At 39.4% G+C, this 15597-nt stretch overlaps 1 protein-coding gene across 39 annotated transcripts in view; it reads left to right on the forward strand.

The window, feature by feature from the left end:
- ZBTB20 (zinc finger and BTB domain containing 20) overlaps positions 1 to 15597 on the forward strand; it is a 771855-nt gene that overhangs the window by 557580 nt on the left and 198678 nt on the right. For 4 of the 39 annotated variants that reach the window (XM_087861248.1, XM_087861261.1, XM_087861276.1 and 1 more), the window contains one exon: positions 12762 to 12816. The exons of 32 other annotated variants lie outside the window; for them this stretch is intronic. The gene's annotated coding sequence lies outside the window, so the exon portion shown is untranslated. Of the gene's footprint in view, positions 1 to 3769; positions 3886 to 12761; positions 12817 to 15597 lie in introns of all 39 variants that reach the window. 3 more of the 39 variants (XM_087861247.1, XM_087861262.1, XM_087861254.1) reach the window with 2 other exon arrangements.

The raw sequence follows: 15597 nt of genomic DNA on the forward strand, positions 1-15597 counted from the left end.
GCTTCAAGGTACAAACATGGATGAAACATTGTCCTTGAGTAGCTCTAGTGAGAGCTGTGTGAACCAGAAGGGTGGACGCAATCTAGAAAGAGATCAAGTACGTATGACAGGAATGATATCAGTGCAGTGCAGAGGAGGGCCTAATGGTAGGATATTTGAAACGCAAAAATAAGTAAACAATATTAACATGATGTAGAGGAAAGAATGCTGGAATAGGAGTTCGTTCTGGCCTTGGCTACTTACCATGCATGCTCCAGAGTAATATTCTGTTCCTGTGTTTCTTTATCTATAAAATGGGTGTACTGTTTGATTGTTTGTGCCACAATGTATACTGAGAGTCAAATCAGAACTCTGTCTGTGGCAGCACTTTGAAAACTTCATGGTGCTATGTAAATGTCTAGCTAAGTTATAACTATCATATCACCAAAAATGGTAGAGAATCAACATAATTCAATAGGTGATTCAACCAAAACTTATTTCACCCAAAATGCCAAATAATTGTGGCAGAAGTAAACATTGATGCTTAAATCACATGAATAATGCCTCTGACTGAAATGTTGTTGTATGGAATTGTAATGTCTGGGCCAGAGACTAACAAAGTAATTCTGACTTGCCAAAATTACAATCTTCTGAAGCTAGGAAAGAGAAACTTGAAAGTGGAAAAAGCCTGGACACTTATACATTAAAAATGACAGGATGAAAAAGAAGGAGGACTGTGCTTTTCCAAATGTCAAAATTTGAAATGCTAATAAAATCCAATAAATAGGATATTTACCATGGCTACAACAACTAGCAAAGGTTAGCATGGACAAGGACTAGAAACCATTAAAGGTACTGAAGGCCAACAATCAATGAGAATGCCAATCCTGGAAGAGTTTTAATCTCACTGGCATGAGCTCGAGTCATGGAGCACCTTTCATAGACTGAATTCAACTGTAATCATTATTTAGAAGAGATTTTTTAATATACGTATTATTTCCTTACTGTGCTGCTTTTTTTTTTTCCCATAGCAGAAGTTACTATTGAGTCAAAGTAAGAAAACTGTTTTTACATGATTTAACTCCCAACAGTTTGAGTCAGATGACAGAATGCTCAGACACAAACAGGACCTGTCTCTACACATCTTAGACAGAGAGCAGAATATTCAAACATGTGTATCTTGCACTTAATTTAAACTGCGTGCTTGGTTACCTATCTCTTTGGCAATTCAGTATAAAGTTTTATTACTGTGAAATAGAATAGGGTAGGGATTTATGTCACACAAAAATGAATTTCCATGGATGGGAACACACATGAAATAATTTAGGTAAGCAGTATGTCAAATGAAAATTTAAGATGTTAGAGCTGGTGGTGCAAAGGGAGGAAGCAAAGAGGAGGTTTGTGTAATAGATGATAAATGTATCACCAAGGAAAGAAAAAGGGCTGCAGTTGCTATAGGAAGTTATTACTAATGTTGAAGAATTGTGGAAAACATCGAAGAATGAATTTTAGGACCAAGAAATCAAAGCAACTGATTAGATGAAGGGAAATCTCATTTGAATGTCAATGGAAAACATAACACTTAAAATAAATGTGAGCCTTTATAGATCCAAGAATGAATGAAAACCATGGGCCTAGAGGTTCTGTAGGTTTAGCCATTAGAGACATTCCTTTAAATCTTTTTTGCAAAGGTTACCGAAGGAATGACGATGAGCACAGATCCCATCACCTCTGCAAAAATTCTTCCTTTCGTTGATTCAATTTTGTTTTACAACAGTCCCAATTTTGGGAAATGGAATGTGAGCATGTTCACTCTCATGGTTCTCTGCTGGTTTATAGTGTAACTCAGTTGTGATGGAAGGGTATGAAAATCTTCTTTTTGTCATTCCATACTTCTTGCCTTTTTTTATATGTTTGTGTGAAGAAATTTATAGTAGTAAGTCTCTGACACTGTGGTAAAGGAAGTCCTATTTTTAACTGGCCTTCAACTCTCCAGTCTTCAAACCTAGGCTAAAAGTCTCAAAAGAACTATAAAGACACTTATTAGGATTTAGAACTTAATTAGCTAATTTAGATAAGGGACAGAAGAGGAGGATAAGGAAAGTTTAAAGTGTCTAACTTGATGTCAGCTGCCAAGAGAGGTAACATGGGAGGAAAAAGAAGGGTTTGCCAAGAAAAGCAAGTAATGCTTTTGATTTGGGACTTGTGTTTAAGGTTGCTGCAAGATGTTTAGATTTTCTCAAACTATCCAGGAACCATAGACAATTCAGATCTGGAGCTCCAGAGAAAATGCTGGGCTAGAGGTAAAGATTCAAGAGTTACTTGTCAGGAAGTGGTAGGTGAAACCATGTAAGACTGGATGACATGATTCTAGAAGTTGTGAGGAGAAAACCCAGTGCAGGATACAAGGAAATTCCAGTATTCAAGGAGTGGACAAGAAAGTGGAGCCAAAGAAAAGACAAGAGAGGACTGTTAGTGACAGAGAGTGGGAAAACGAGGCCAGTATTGAGGAAACCAAGGGTGAGGTGTTGCAGGGAGGGGTTGTGGTAAGGCCAACTAAAAATAAAACAGAAAATGTCTAAGGAATTTGGCTCAAAAGAGGTTAATACTGACACTGAGTATAAGGTACCAAAAGTGCAGCGCTCTATTTGAGATAATAGTTTATAGCGATAATTTCATTAGTAGTAGTGGTGGTAGATGTCCCATAGAACTCATGACATTTTTTTATAATCCCTTAGTTCTCATATTTCTCAGTTTACCTCTTCACTTATCCCTCCCTTTGGTATTGTTTTAACTTTTCAAAATATTTAATGTGCACTTTATTTGGGGAACACAGTTCTTAGGAAGGTAGTCCACAAAGTATATTAAAAGGCTGTGGATATCGTAATAACATTTCTACACCAGAAAAACCCATCATCCCTATCTTCTACCTAAATGGAACAAGAGAAAAAGCTGGGATTTTTTTTTTACCACCTTCTATAATTTCCAAACCACTTATGTTCTAGTCAACATTTTTTCAACTAGAGTTCTGTGGAGGGTGAGAAAGTGAATAAAACATGTACTGTCCTCGAAGATCTTACACACCAGTAAAGAATTCATTACATGGTGACAACGTGGTCAAAGAAACATAAATAAAGTATCTTGGAGAGAGAGCCAATCTCTGGTTTAGGGGAGTACTTAGTTAAGCTAATATTGTTTTTTATGAGACCTAAACCTCCAAATCTTAGTGTCTTAATATAATAGAAGTGTCTCTTTTGCTCATGTGAAGACTGGCCAAGGATCCAGGTTGGCAGAGGTTCTGTCATCTTCAGCACATAGCCTCCAAGGTCACCTTGTGTGTGATTTCCAGTCAGAAAACTGTTAAAGAGAAAGAGCAATAATTACAAAGGAATGTTTTTTGGTCCAGGGCAGGAGCAGATTGTGTCATGTCTGCTGACATCCCACTGGCCAGAATTTGGTCACAAGGCTGTAGCCATCTGCACAGAGGGCTGGGAAATGGAGTTGAGCTATGTGCCCAAGAGGAAAAGTAAAGGGCTTTTTTTCATATTAGCCAGTGACTGCCTGGGCTCAGGGAGGGTCCTAAGGTAAGATTTAGACCTACATAGGTAGGGTCACAATGGCAGTAGGGACATGTTAGCTTTCAATATAAGCTCCTTGACAACATCGTTCTCTCATCTGAGAGAATTCGTCTATTTCAGAGAAAAATCTGCAGTGCATACTAATTTACTTCACTGATATTAAATGTTAAAGCCAAAGGAATCATAGGCTTTCTCCTTAAAATTCATTTCAGAGGTAAGGAAAAAGAGTCCAGAGAGCCCATGCCCCCTGGGTCTCACCCTGTGAGGCACTGTCGAAACCAGAGTAGAACTCAGGCCTCAGCTGCCGTTCCAGAGCTCTTTCTATAAGGTAGGTACAAGCTGTAGCATCTTTGTAGGGGAGGGGCAAGGGTTAAATTGCAATCACCACAATTATGTAGAAATAACCATGGAGCTTCATCATACATTGTTTCTGTCATCATATTTTAAATTCCACTGCCAAACTAAAGGGAGTCAGCTAGTGCTGATGTAAAATCTCTTCTGTGGTCATCAGGATAGTCCATATGTACTTCTTATGGGGAAAAAAATCTTGTTTTTTTAATCTGAAGGCCAGTGTTTATGTCCTCCTCTTCTCATGTCTCATGTGCAAATATACAGAACCAGCGTAGATGAAATCAGCATGTTTAATGTTAGTCTTTTACCTCAATTTTAAAGGAAAGAGGGAACCAGAGGTCAGTGGTGAGTGAGTTGGATGGCTATAATTGAGTTTGTGCTGCTTACATTGTTATAAAATTTTAATTGGCATCAATGCTTAAATGTATATCAGAATGCACGTCACAACTTTTGTACAAAAATACAATTGACGTTAGAACATATTTTCTTAAGTGATAATGATAAATTATCTCAGAACTTGTGATTCTTTACTTTTAAAAATCATAAGGTCAGTTCTTTAATTAAGTGCTCAGTGCCCATGTAGTCAAATCACTTGTATCAGGATAATCTGCTAACCAAAAAAAAAAAAAAAAAAAGATAAAGAAAAAAAATTATGAAGGGAGGGATTCAATCTATCTTCATAATAATTCACCTCAGAATGACTTCTTTTATGGTCTCATAAGATCCACTTTTCGAAGACTGCCTTTCAGTGCAAAAAAAATTGGAAATGATACTGGGTACAACAAAGAATTTGTCCTAAATTTACTCATGTCAGTTTCAGTCATGAGGCTTAGTTATTTTTTTTTCTATTAAATAATAGGTCTCATTTATAAACATTCTCTTTTCCAAAACAAGGCGAATATATGGTCAGCCACTGGTATAGAAAATATAGACATAGCAACGCCTGGGTGGCTCAGTTAAGCGTCCGACTGTTGGTTTCTGCTCAGGTCATGATCTCGCTGTCATGGGATGGAGCCCCACGTGCGGCTCTGTACTCAGCATGGAGTCTGCTTAAGATTCTCTCTCCCTCCTGATCATTCTCATTCTCTCTCAAATAAATAAATAAATAAAATCTTTAGAGAAAAAAAGAGATATAGATACAGGTACAGATCTAGATAGGTATATACAGAGATATAAAATACTCAATTGGACCTACTTGTAGATATACATTAAGTGGTACAGAGTCCAGCTATGTGTGCCCCCCAGCCTTTTTGAGAGTCTTCTCCATGTGTTTCTACGGAGGCAGATTAGACAACTACTTTTTATACCTCTGAGATTATGGCAAGGTATTACAAAGACCATTAGATAATGAAATACAGCTTAACATTTATAAACACCAGATCTGAGAGTGTTTGTTGATGGAAGTCTCAAGACCCAGCTGCATCTGGATATGTGAGTATTATGATGACAGTGCTCCTACAGACCTTGCTGTTAAAATGCTTCCCTGTGAAGTAATGTGGATATTGTCTTATCCACCCAATGTTTTGGCAAAGAGAAGAGGCTTATTGATAAACCAATACCACATTGAGTGCTGGAACTTTCTATTTCTCATGTAAGAATTGCCCTCCTGTGAGGCCCCAGTCAGATTTTTGGGCCTGCCATCTAGTGGCCACTGCAGTAACAAGGCAATCGGCACATTTTGGTCTTCACTTGTAGACTGGAGTTTAAATGTGGCTCACCTGCAGATAAATAGGGAGGCTCTCCAGCCATTAGGCAGAGTCCCCTCTTTTTTTGTCAGACATACTGCCATTTTAACAGAGCATCTTCAAGCAGAACATTTGTTATATTCACAGGAAAACAGATTTTTCACACAAAATTTTATACTTCCCACCTGAAATTTAAGAAAGAAGAGATCAAGAGAGAGAAAGAGAAGAGAGAGAAGGAGAGGGGAAGGAGGGGGAAGGAAGGGAAAGAGAGAGGGAGGGAAAGGGAGGGGAGGGAAGGGAAGGGAGGGAAGGGAGAGAGGGAGGAAAGAAGGGAGGGAGGGAGGAAGGAAGGAAGGGAGAGAGGAGAGGAAGGAAGGAAGGGAGAGAGGAGAGGAAGGAAGGAAGGGAGGGGAGGAAGGAAGGGAGGGAGGGAGGGAGGGTGGAAGGAAGGAAGAAGTCTTTTATTATTGAAAAGAACTGTGGAGTGCTGAAGGGAAGGGGAGGGGAGAGGGGAAGCTGGAGAGCAGGCACATTTTCTGTCAAGTAGTTCTACTTGTGAGACTAATTCTTACAAACTGTGCACCCAGCAGAGTAAACCTCTTATTTTGCTGCTTTTGCTCTGATCCCCCACATAGCTGTAATGTTCTACTTGTTTTTCCCTGTCCTATAAACCACATAGGCATTTGATATGATACATAATGTTGGCAAAGGGACAATTTACAAATGACTTAAGTAGGTAATTATTTATTAGAATATCGGTCTATAGAAGTCTATGTTACTGTAGCAAAACCTGGTAAGAGGTTAGTTTTGTCTCAGTGTTTCTATTATAATCCCTGTTTATTAGTTTTCCTTTTTCCAGGGACTTAGGAGTGGAATGTAAAAAAGCACAGTGGGCTATTATTATTATTTATTATTTGTCAAAGAAACATGCATATACAGAGCAAAGGCCAGTTTGTGAACTATGCCAGACAGTCTCTAGCCCCAAAGACCTCACAATACAACTCTTAAGCAGGTCCTGAAAAATGCAAGACAGAATGAAAACAGATGGATGAATGATACTTATTCAATATCTTAAATATAGAACTCAGTGGTGCAGGTGCCTCTTCAGATGTTATTTGAAAGAAGAGACAGAATATCTTGGCATTGTGTCATTTATTCATAAATATTATAAATTTTATATTATTTGAGAAACTATTCTAAATATACAGGTGGTTTGAGGGAAGGTGTGAAAGCTGATTCCCTCAAATGAGACAAAGGGCAATCGAGTGAAGAGCAGGGACCGAACATAGTTAGAAAAAGTGGAGGAGAACCAGACCAAGGATGGAGCCAAGGAAAAATAAACCCCAAGGGGATACATAAAGTTTGATGAAAAAGAATTGCAAGGGTTTTTTTTTTGTTTTGTTTAGTTTTTTTTAAGAAAGAATCAACCAAGAAGAAAGATGATCTTGGCAGCTCTGTCCTGAATATACTAAAATTGCCAAGAGGCTCCAGGAACAATAATGGCAAAGACAATGATTTAGTTAGGGAAACTGCAATGCAAGGGTGTAGAATTCTGTGTGATGGATGGAGGGCTGGGTCTTGAACACTGTATCTATGTAGCAGGAAGAACAGTCAGATTTAGCTAAATGCAGAAGTAAAAGGTGGAACAGAAGTCAAGTTTGTCAGATTGTTGAGGAAGACAGAAGTCAGTGAAACTATCCAGTGAAGCTATGGTATTTTTTTGAACATTCCTTATCTGTCCTACATTATGTTAGTTATTTGGGAGTGTACTATAGATGTAAGTCAGGACCCCTGAGCCAAAAATAAACCTATGTTCAAAGTGAAAAGATAAGATTGACACACCTTCAGCAATTAGAAAAGATAAGGCTGCTGATGTTACTAGGCATAGCAGAATTTTCTGGAAGAGAGAAATCAGCCGGCCTTAGAGTAATCATGGAAAAGCCATCCAGGAGATGAGACCCAAGCTGAGACTTGAAAAATCAGTGTATGTGGAACTGACATTAAAAACAGAGAGAAACATGATGAAATTGTCTGGGTGGATATCAACAGGGTGTTTGGGGGAAGGGGCTGTAATATACCCCTGCCGAGTGAGATGGATGGTTTGAGCAGGACAGTAAGGAGAAACAGGTAGGATGGTAAAGTCGGGCCAGTGTGTGAAACTGAGACAATGAGGATTCCTCAGAATGTGATGGGGCCACTGATAAATTCATTCTAGAAACATTTATCCAGGGTATATTGTGTTTCAAGCACAAAATAGAGAAGGCTCTTCCCCTTACGGAGCTTACATTCTAATGAAGGAAAATAGAACCTCCCTCCAGCAAAAAAGTGAACAAATAAATGAACAAGATAATTTCAGAGAGTGATTAGTGCCGTGAAAAACATTAAAGTGAGTGATAGAAAAGAGCATGACTGGCAAGAGTCGTGATGGCCCAAAATGGCGAGAAAAGAGTAAATATTTGAAAGTGAAAATTCTTAGGACCTGGATATAATTAAAAGAGAAATTACAAAGGGTGATTTACACAGGTGATTATAGCTATCCAGGTCGGGAAAATAGAAGTTTGCTAATGCCAGTCATATAAACTGGGAAGATAGAAAGTAAGGGAGGAAAAACTCCCTGCTCCCATAGTCCCTCCTTCTTACGGTGATCCACTAAGCCTTGGTTGCCACCTCCAGTTTCTTACAGATTTTAGCCACTGACTCGCTAGCACTCTTTTTGTTTTTCCCTCATCACAATTCCTGGTCATTTCTGTGTTAAAATATATAATCCTCCCAACACCTTGGGTCTCAATTCCTTGACTGTCTCATGATCTGTCCTCCACCCTAACATAACTATTCACTTCTATGGTTACACTTTTGACCTTGTCATTACAAATAATCACTTTTCCATAATCTCAATTTCAAGCATCCCACTCTTTAACCACCACGTTGTATTTTTGCAGTTCCCTTATTGCAACAACTCCAGAACCTACTGGGACCTCTCATTCATCAGTTCTACCCTTAGTCCCTCATATTCTCACTTCCTTATATAGTTTAGATTCCTTGGACAATGATTGTAATCTTTTTCTTTCACACACCCTTATCTTCCTTGACCATCTTTTGCCTCACTGACCTTTCCTGGCAGATCCCAACCATCATGATCATATGCAACTCCATGCCTGCTGTAGCCTACATGCCAGCTGACTGTGGATGGAGAAAAACACACAAGTAAACTGATGACTCATACTGTAAACTCCTGATCACTCCAAGAGGTTCTCAGTGCTGCCCTGCAATAATGTTGTGCTTCCCTGTCCATTCACTTCCCCATATATCCACAAGAGGATTTCATATGTTTCCCTCTCTCAAACTTCCAACATCTCCTTCCCTATTCTTACTCTCAACTTATGACCCTCCTTCCTACTTCACAGAGAAAATAGAAACAGTCAAAAAAGAATTTGCATGAGCACTGGCTCTCCAGCACACCTACCCTCCCATCTGCATGCATGCCCACACACTGCCTTCTCCCCTATAACTATGGATAAACCCTGTGTGTTCCTGTCTCAGCCCACCCCTCACTGTGCCTTCAGTCAGTCCCACCCCGTTCACACACTCGTACACAGTGCTCCTGCAGAATCTCCCGTCTTTCTCTTACTTTACCAATTTTTCCCTATCTTCCAAATACAAACATGTTGTAAATTCTCTTAATCCAAAAAAAACCCTTTTCTAACCCCACACTCCCTGCCAGCTACTAACCCATTTCTTTGATTCCCACTGTAGCCAAGGTTCTGAAGAAATGCCTGTACTCACTACAAACACTCTCTACTTCTACTTCCTAATTCTCTCTTGGTCCTTCTCTAATTAGCATCTGCACCCACCATTAAGATTCACCAGTAACTTCCAAGTTGCCAAATCCATTAACTAATTCAGTCTTCATCTTTCCCCATCTGCCAGCATTGTTTTCCATGGCTCCTTCTTCTTTCACCATTAAAACACTTTCTTTCCTTGGTTGGCTTTCAGTCCCCCCACATTCGCTTGATTTTTTTCCCCCACCTCCCAGACCATTCTTTCTCAGTCTCCTTTGCTAGTGTACTCTTATCTCTGTACCATGTAAACACCAGGAGGTCCTAGAGCTCAATTCTTGAACCTCCTCCCCTCTTTATCTCCATTCACTTCCTTCAGAGTCACACCCCAGCTTATGGTTCAAGCTTGCACCTCTGGTCCAGGCCTTTACCCTGAATCCCAGGTTCACAGGTTCCAGGTTCACATGTCTAGGTCTGCCTACTCAACATCTCCACTATGAGCCTAAAGGACATTGGGGACCCAACATCCCCCAGTGGAATTCCTTATTGTATTCAGAGAATATGGTTTTCCCCACCTTAGTAAATAGCACCTCCATCCTCAGAGTTGCTCAAGTCAAAAGTTTATTTCTCTCCCAGCTTTTTATTTCGGTCACAAATTCAACTTATCAATGAATTTTGCAGTTCTACCTCCAAAATACATTCAGAATCTTACCACTTCTTATCCTCATCACCGCTACTATCCCGATTCAAGCTACTACCATCTCTTGCCTGGATTATTGGAGTAGCCTCCTAATTATCTTCCCTGCTTCTGACCTTGCCACTTACAGTTTATTCACAAAACAGTAGCCAGAGTGATTCTTTGTAATGTATGTAATGTAATATAAGTCATACTGTCTCACTCCTCTGCTCAGAACTCTCTAATAGTCCCCATCTACTCAAAGGAAAAGCCAAAGTCTTTATGGTGTTCCAAAAGGCCCTACATAGTGTTTCCCCTGTTAACTTCTGTGTCTTTCTTTAGCACTTGATCCCTCACTCACTCCTCTCAAGCTTCATTGACTTCTTTGGCTTCCATACCTACTGTATGTGATTTCACCTCAGGGCCTTTGCACTGGCTTTTTTCACTGCCCATAATGCTTTTCCCAGAAGATTTTTGTTTGCTCACCACCCTCAGGTCTTTGCTCAATTTTCATTTTTTTTTTAAGATTTTGTTCATTTATTTGAGAGAGAGAGAGAGAGAGTATTAACGGGGGGGAGGGGTAGAAGGAAAAGCAGGCTCCCCGCTGAGTAGAGAGCCCTATGCTGGCTAGATCCCCAGGACCCATGACCTGAGCTGAAAGCAGACACTTAACCAACCGAGCCACCTCAATTTTCATTTCTAAGTAAGGCTTTCATAACTACCATATTTAAAATTATACTCTCCCCCCCACTTTGCTTCATTTCTCTTCACAGCACTTAACTCCCTTCAGATATATGTTTTATTTACATATTTACTTCCCCCTATGATGGAATATAAGTCTAATGATTGCAGGGTTTTGTTGTATCGTTTTCAGGGTTTTTGTCTGTTTTGTAATTTAAGAAATCCTCCTAGTGTCTAGAACATTCCTTAGTGTATAAAGGTCCTCAGTAAATATTTGCTGGATGAATGAAGAAAGAATGAGTGTTTCTTTCCCGGAGTTTGCAGGTGTTTTTGTTAAATGCAAAACTTAATATTGTGGCATGGGCCCCCTGATTCTCCATGGCAAAATTTTCAGATTCTTCAAAATTAATTTTGAAAGTAAGTGCACTTTGTGCAGGTTTATCCAGAATATTAGATAGGCCACTATTTCTGTTTAGCGCCCAAAGCAGCAACATCTAAAGTACTTATTATTTTTTTCATGTGGTAAATGTTTATCAGGGAATATGAGCATTCTAGACACAGGTAGTCACACGTGCAAAGGCTCAGAAACATAAGAGAATATAGTACAATGGACTGTTACAATATCACAAGTGACAGATAATGGAGGCCTGAGCTAATGTGGTGCAATGGGAACAAGAGACCTAGAAATGTGAGAAACATCAGTAAGTAAAAGGTCCCTAGAATGAAGAAACCTGGTTGATGGGGAAAACAAAATGCTGCCTATCTTTACCAGGCTATAAAGTGGAACGTGATTGTGAAAGAAGTAGGTAAGAGTGGAACTTGAACTTAGAAGACATGAGTTGTAAAAGTCCTTTTGTAGGATATAGACTTAGAATCCCTCATTGTTACAGTTACTACAAAAATATTCAGTTATGTTCATTGGTGACCTTGTTAGAATCATTCCAGAAGGTATTCCCAGAGTAGGCCCTAACTCTCATTCTTCCAACCCCCTGACTGACAGTTGAAATAGTTTGAGGTTCTAAATTTTCTACTTAGTGACCTCACCCTTCCTGAAAGTTTTTTTTTTCTTATTTTATACTGATATTACTAGACCCATAGAGTAATGTATATGTGTACAGAGAGGTACACACACAATAGTTTTAAACCCAATTAACTGTAAATATCGCTTTCTATGCACAAAATCCTCCCTCAGTTATTAAAAGAAATTACATTAGAATTACAAATCTGGTGATTATTTGAGGGGTGATGAAAAAGCAACAGATGGTTCCCAGGTATGGGGCTTGGGCAGATGGGTGAATGGTGATGCTATTTGCTCACATAAGGAACATAAGAAGAGAAACTTGGAAGGAGAAGATGATTCAGCTTTGGACATGTTGAGATATCCAACTGGAGTTGTCCGTAGGTCTTTTGATATAGAGGACTAGAGGTCAGGAGAGAACTAATGGCTCAAGATACAGATTTGAGAGATATTAACATATTGATGATAATTAAAACTGGGAATCATGGGTATCCAGTGGGCAGTGGACATAGTAGTGTGAAGTATGTGTAATAAAACATTGCCAGATGTGATCTGGACATGAAGGAACTTCTAATCACGTATCTGACATTTTCCTAGACTAATTTCCTCTTAAATGCACTCCCACGCCTCCCCTACACCAGCCCACATCCTATCCCCAACCTTCTTTTTATTTAAAAACATCTACATTTCAACACCTGAACCCTTTACTTTGCATCCATGCCTGATCTCTGTAACAACAGGATACCTCAAAGGTGAATGCAGAGAAAAAGAACATACATAAGATCACACCATTAGTGAACTCTAAGCTCTCATTATTTTAAGAAACTATGGAGTAAGCCTATTTGCATCATGAACAATGTCCCCTAATTTATATATTCGCTGAGTTTTTGTCAGATTTTCTTTGACTGGCATGGATCATATTCATCTGTCATAATACAAACCATTGGGATATTTAAGAAGACCTCTGTTAACAAATGAGAGGGAGATAATCTTTACTTTTTTTCTTTCCACTTGCAGTGAAGGAAACAGAGGCATTCAGAACTGAAGTTACTCTCTGAGGGCCAGTGTCCCTGTAAGTCAGCCATCCTACGGAAATATAACTTCCAGTTTTATTGTGCTCCTAGATTACTTATTTTTTCCTTGCCTTGAATTATTTAAATATGTTTTCTGGCCATACCACTTTTGTCACCTCTATACCTTGGTAGGTTCATTTATTTACCTTTTTATTTTAGAATATTTTGTATCTGTTCTTTCCCCTCATACTTGAAATTTTCTTGACAGAGGCAGCCTTTGAATGGAAAGTGTATGTTGGTTTTAGAGTAGTAGTTGTAATCTCTGTTGTCCCGAATTTCTAGAATCTGTGATTGTCAGGGACTCCTCTTTTCTGTGCCTCTTTATTGGCACTCTCACTTTCTTTCTTGTGTCTTATCTTTATCCCTCCAAAAAAGCTTCTGTGAAATGTGTCTTCCCCACCAGTCTTAATGCTACACTGTTAGTGTATGCAGTCTCTATGGTAACTGGGACACATTCCACAATACCAAGATTACTGGAGCAACCATCATAGTGGGGAAATCGGCACATGCACTCCTTTGGCACTATGGAGGTTTCCCCATTGAAACTGGAATCAGATAGTACTATTTTAATATGCAGGGCAAGGAAGGGGGCAGAGGAAATGCTATGAACCCAGTCTTTCTACAGGCACGTTATTGGGTTTTGTTGGAATTTCTGAAGTTGATCTTATTTTTCATAAATACAGCTAGACTGGTGCATAGCTTCTGACCAGACATGGATAAACTGGTTGAGTTTGGGGAGGATGGTATTCCTTATTCTTAGAGATATGTGACTAGACTGTAAACAAGCTAATTTTACTGAAATTAGGATATATTCTTAGGTAAACTCAGGGAAAATTTACCAGTAAGCTTTAAAAATTATTCACTATCATTGTAGAGGCAGACTTTTTCAGGTGATTTCCCCCAACAACTGCATATTGACCCAGTGGGAGCGAAAGGCAAAATGGCTGTCTCCCAATATCCCTTAGGGTGGAGGCAGTTCTGTTGGGAAGAAGGAAGGAGAACGAAGCAAGAAGGCTCTTTTGGTTTCTTCCTCTACGACTCAGCTTCCTCTCAAATATGTGCAGAATTGGACTCCCAGGTACAACCTAATAGAAACAAAGGCCTAAAGCAGCATTTTACAACCTTGGCCCTGTTGACATTTGGAGCCAGGTAAATCTTTGTGGGGCAGGACCGTCCTGTACATTGTAAGTTGTATAGCAGCATCTCTGACCTCTACCCACTAAACGCCAGTAGCAACTTCTTCAGTCTTGATGACCCAAATGTCTCTAGACGCTGCCAGATTTCCCCTGGTGGGGGCAAAAATTGCCCCAGGGTACAAACCTAAAACAAGATGTGAGAATTCCTTCAAAGGCCCCGAATATTCGTTCAGTGGATACTTAGCACATACTTGCTGAATCTTGACTACCTTCCAGGCGCTCTTTTGTGTATCAGGGATGCAATGATGAACAAAGAAAGCCCTGATCTCCTGGAGCTTACATTCTAGTGGATGCGAGCCACGTGCTCCTAACCAGCAGAACCCTTTGCCTCGACACAGCCTAACAGCAAATGCTTCAAGCCAACTGAGGGCCAGCAAAAGAAAAACCAAGTTCATATTTGAAGACTCTTTCTCAGTTTATGAACCTCAAAAACGGCACTGATTTAAAAATGAAACTTGGCAAGTGATTAGTTCATATGTTTTAGTTTATAATATGTTTTAATCATTTTGGGTGTTTTCAAAACAAATGGTGAGATTAGGGGTTTTTTTCCTTCTATTTTTGGCCTCTTTCCTCTGGAGAGTCCTTCTCTTGTGTTTAGTTTTGGTGTTCTTAGTATATTTGAAGAATGCTTTTAAGTGTTTGAAATGTGTGCACGTGGATGAAAGGAGATGAGGAAGAAGAAACATTAAGACTTCGTGATCCCTGATCAAACAAATACCCCTACCCCAGCCCCTAAGCAGTGTTCAGGCATCACTTCCTCAAGGAAGCCTTCTCACAAAACCCTCATGGCAAAGTCCACCACCCCAGTTGTTCTCCTAACACTCTTCATGTATCTTTATCATAATCAAAATTAAGGAACGGACTGTGAAATTAGTTGTTCAGTTGTTTCCCTGTCGACTATAAGTTCAGTGTGGCTCAGCATGTTGCTTGTTCTACCCACAGTTCTACCGTCTTCAGCACAGGGGCTGGCACACAGCAAGAGCTTAAGAAATACGTGTTGACTGACTGAGAAACTCAGCTTTTGCGATGTCCTGCCCATACACTTATCCCATGCACTGCCTGTGGATTACCCTACCCCCACTATCAGACTTTATCGTGTTGATCATTAGCTTATAGACCCTAAAGTAACGTGTAAATTCCTACAATCACGCTTATATCAAAAAGTCTAAAGAACAGCTTAAATTCATTAATCTTAGGGATATTTCAGGCTTATTTAGAGATTGTAGGAATGTAAGGGAAAGAACAGGGCATGGTATTTAGGAGTATTTTAAAGTATTACTGATGCCCTGCACATTGCTCAAGAATTACAGGGTTTATTTTTTTTATTGTTTTTTTAGAATTACAGGGTTTAGAGGATAAGTGTGTATAATTGCCCAGACAGAAATTAATGTGATTTATTTACTAGTTTTCTTGGTTGATATCTCTTTCTCTCACTAGATTTTAAGCTCCATGAAGGTGGAGGACTTGTCCTCTCAATAACTTTATTCTTTGTGCCCAGAATGGTATTTGACACATAATAAGTATTCAGTAAATATTTGTTGAAGGAATAAGTGTAAGCATTCATTAAATCAATCCTATGTTGAT

This window comes from Ursus americanus, chromosome 4, assembly GCF_024610735.1.
Source record: "Ursus americanus isolate L20-20 chromosome 4, mUrsAme1.1.p, whole genome shotgun sequence".
In the NCBI taxonomy this organism is placed as follows: Eukaryota; Metazoa; Chordata; class Mammalia; order Carnivora; family Ursidae; genus Ursus; species Ursus americanus.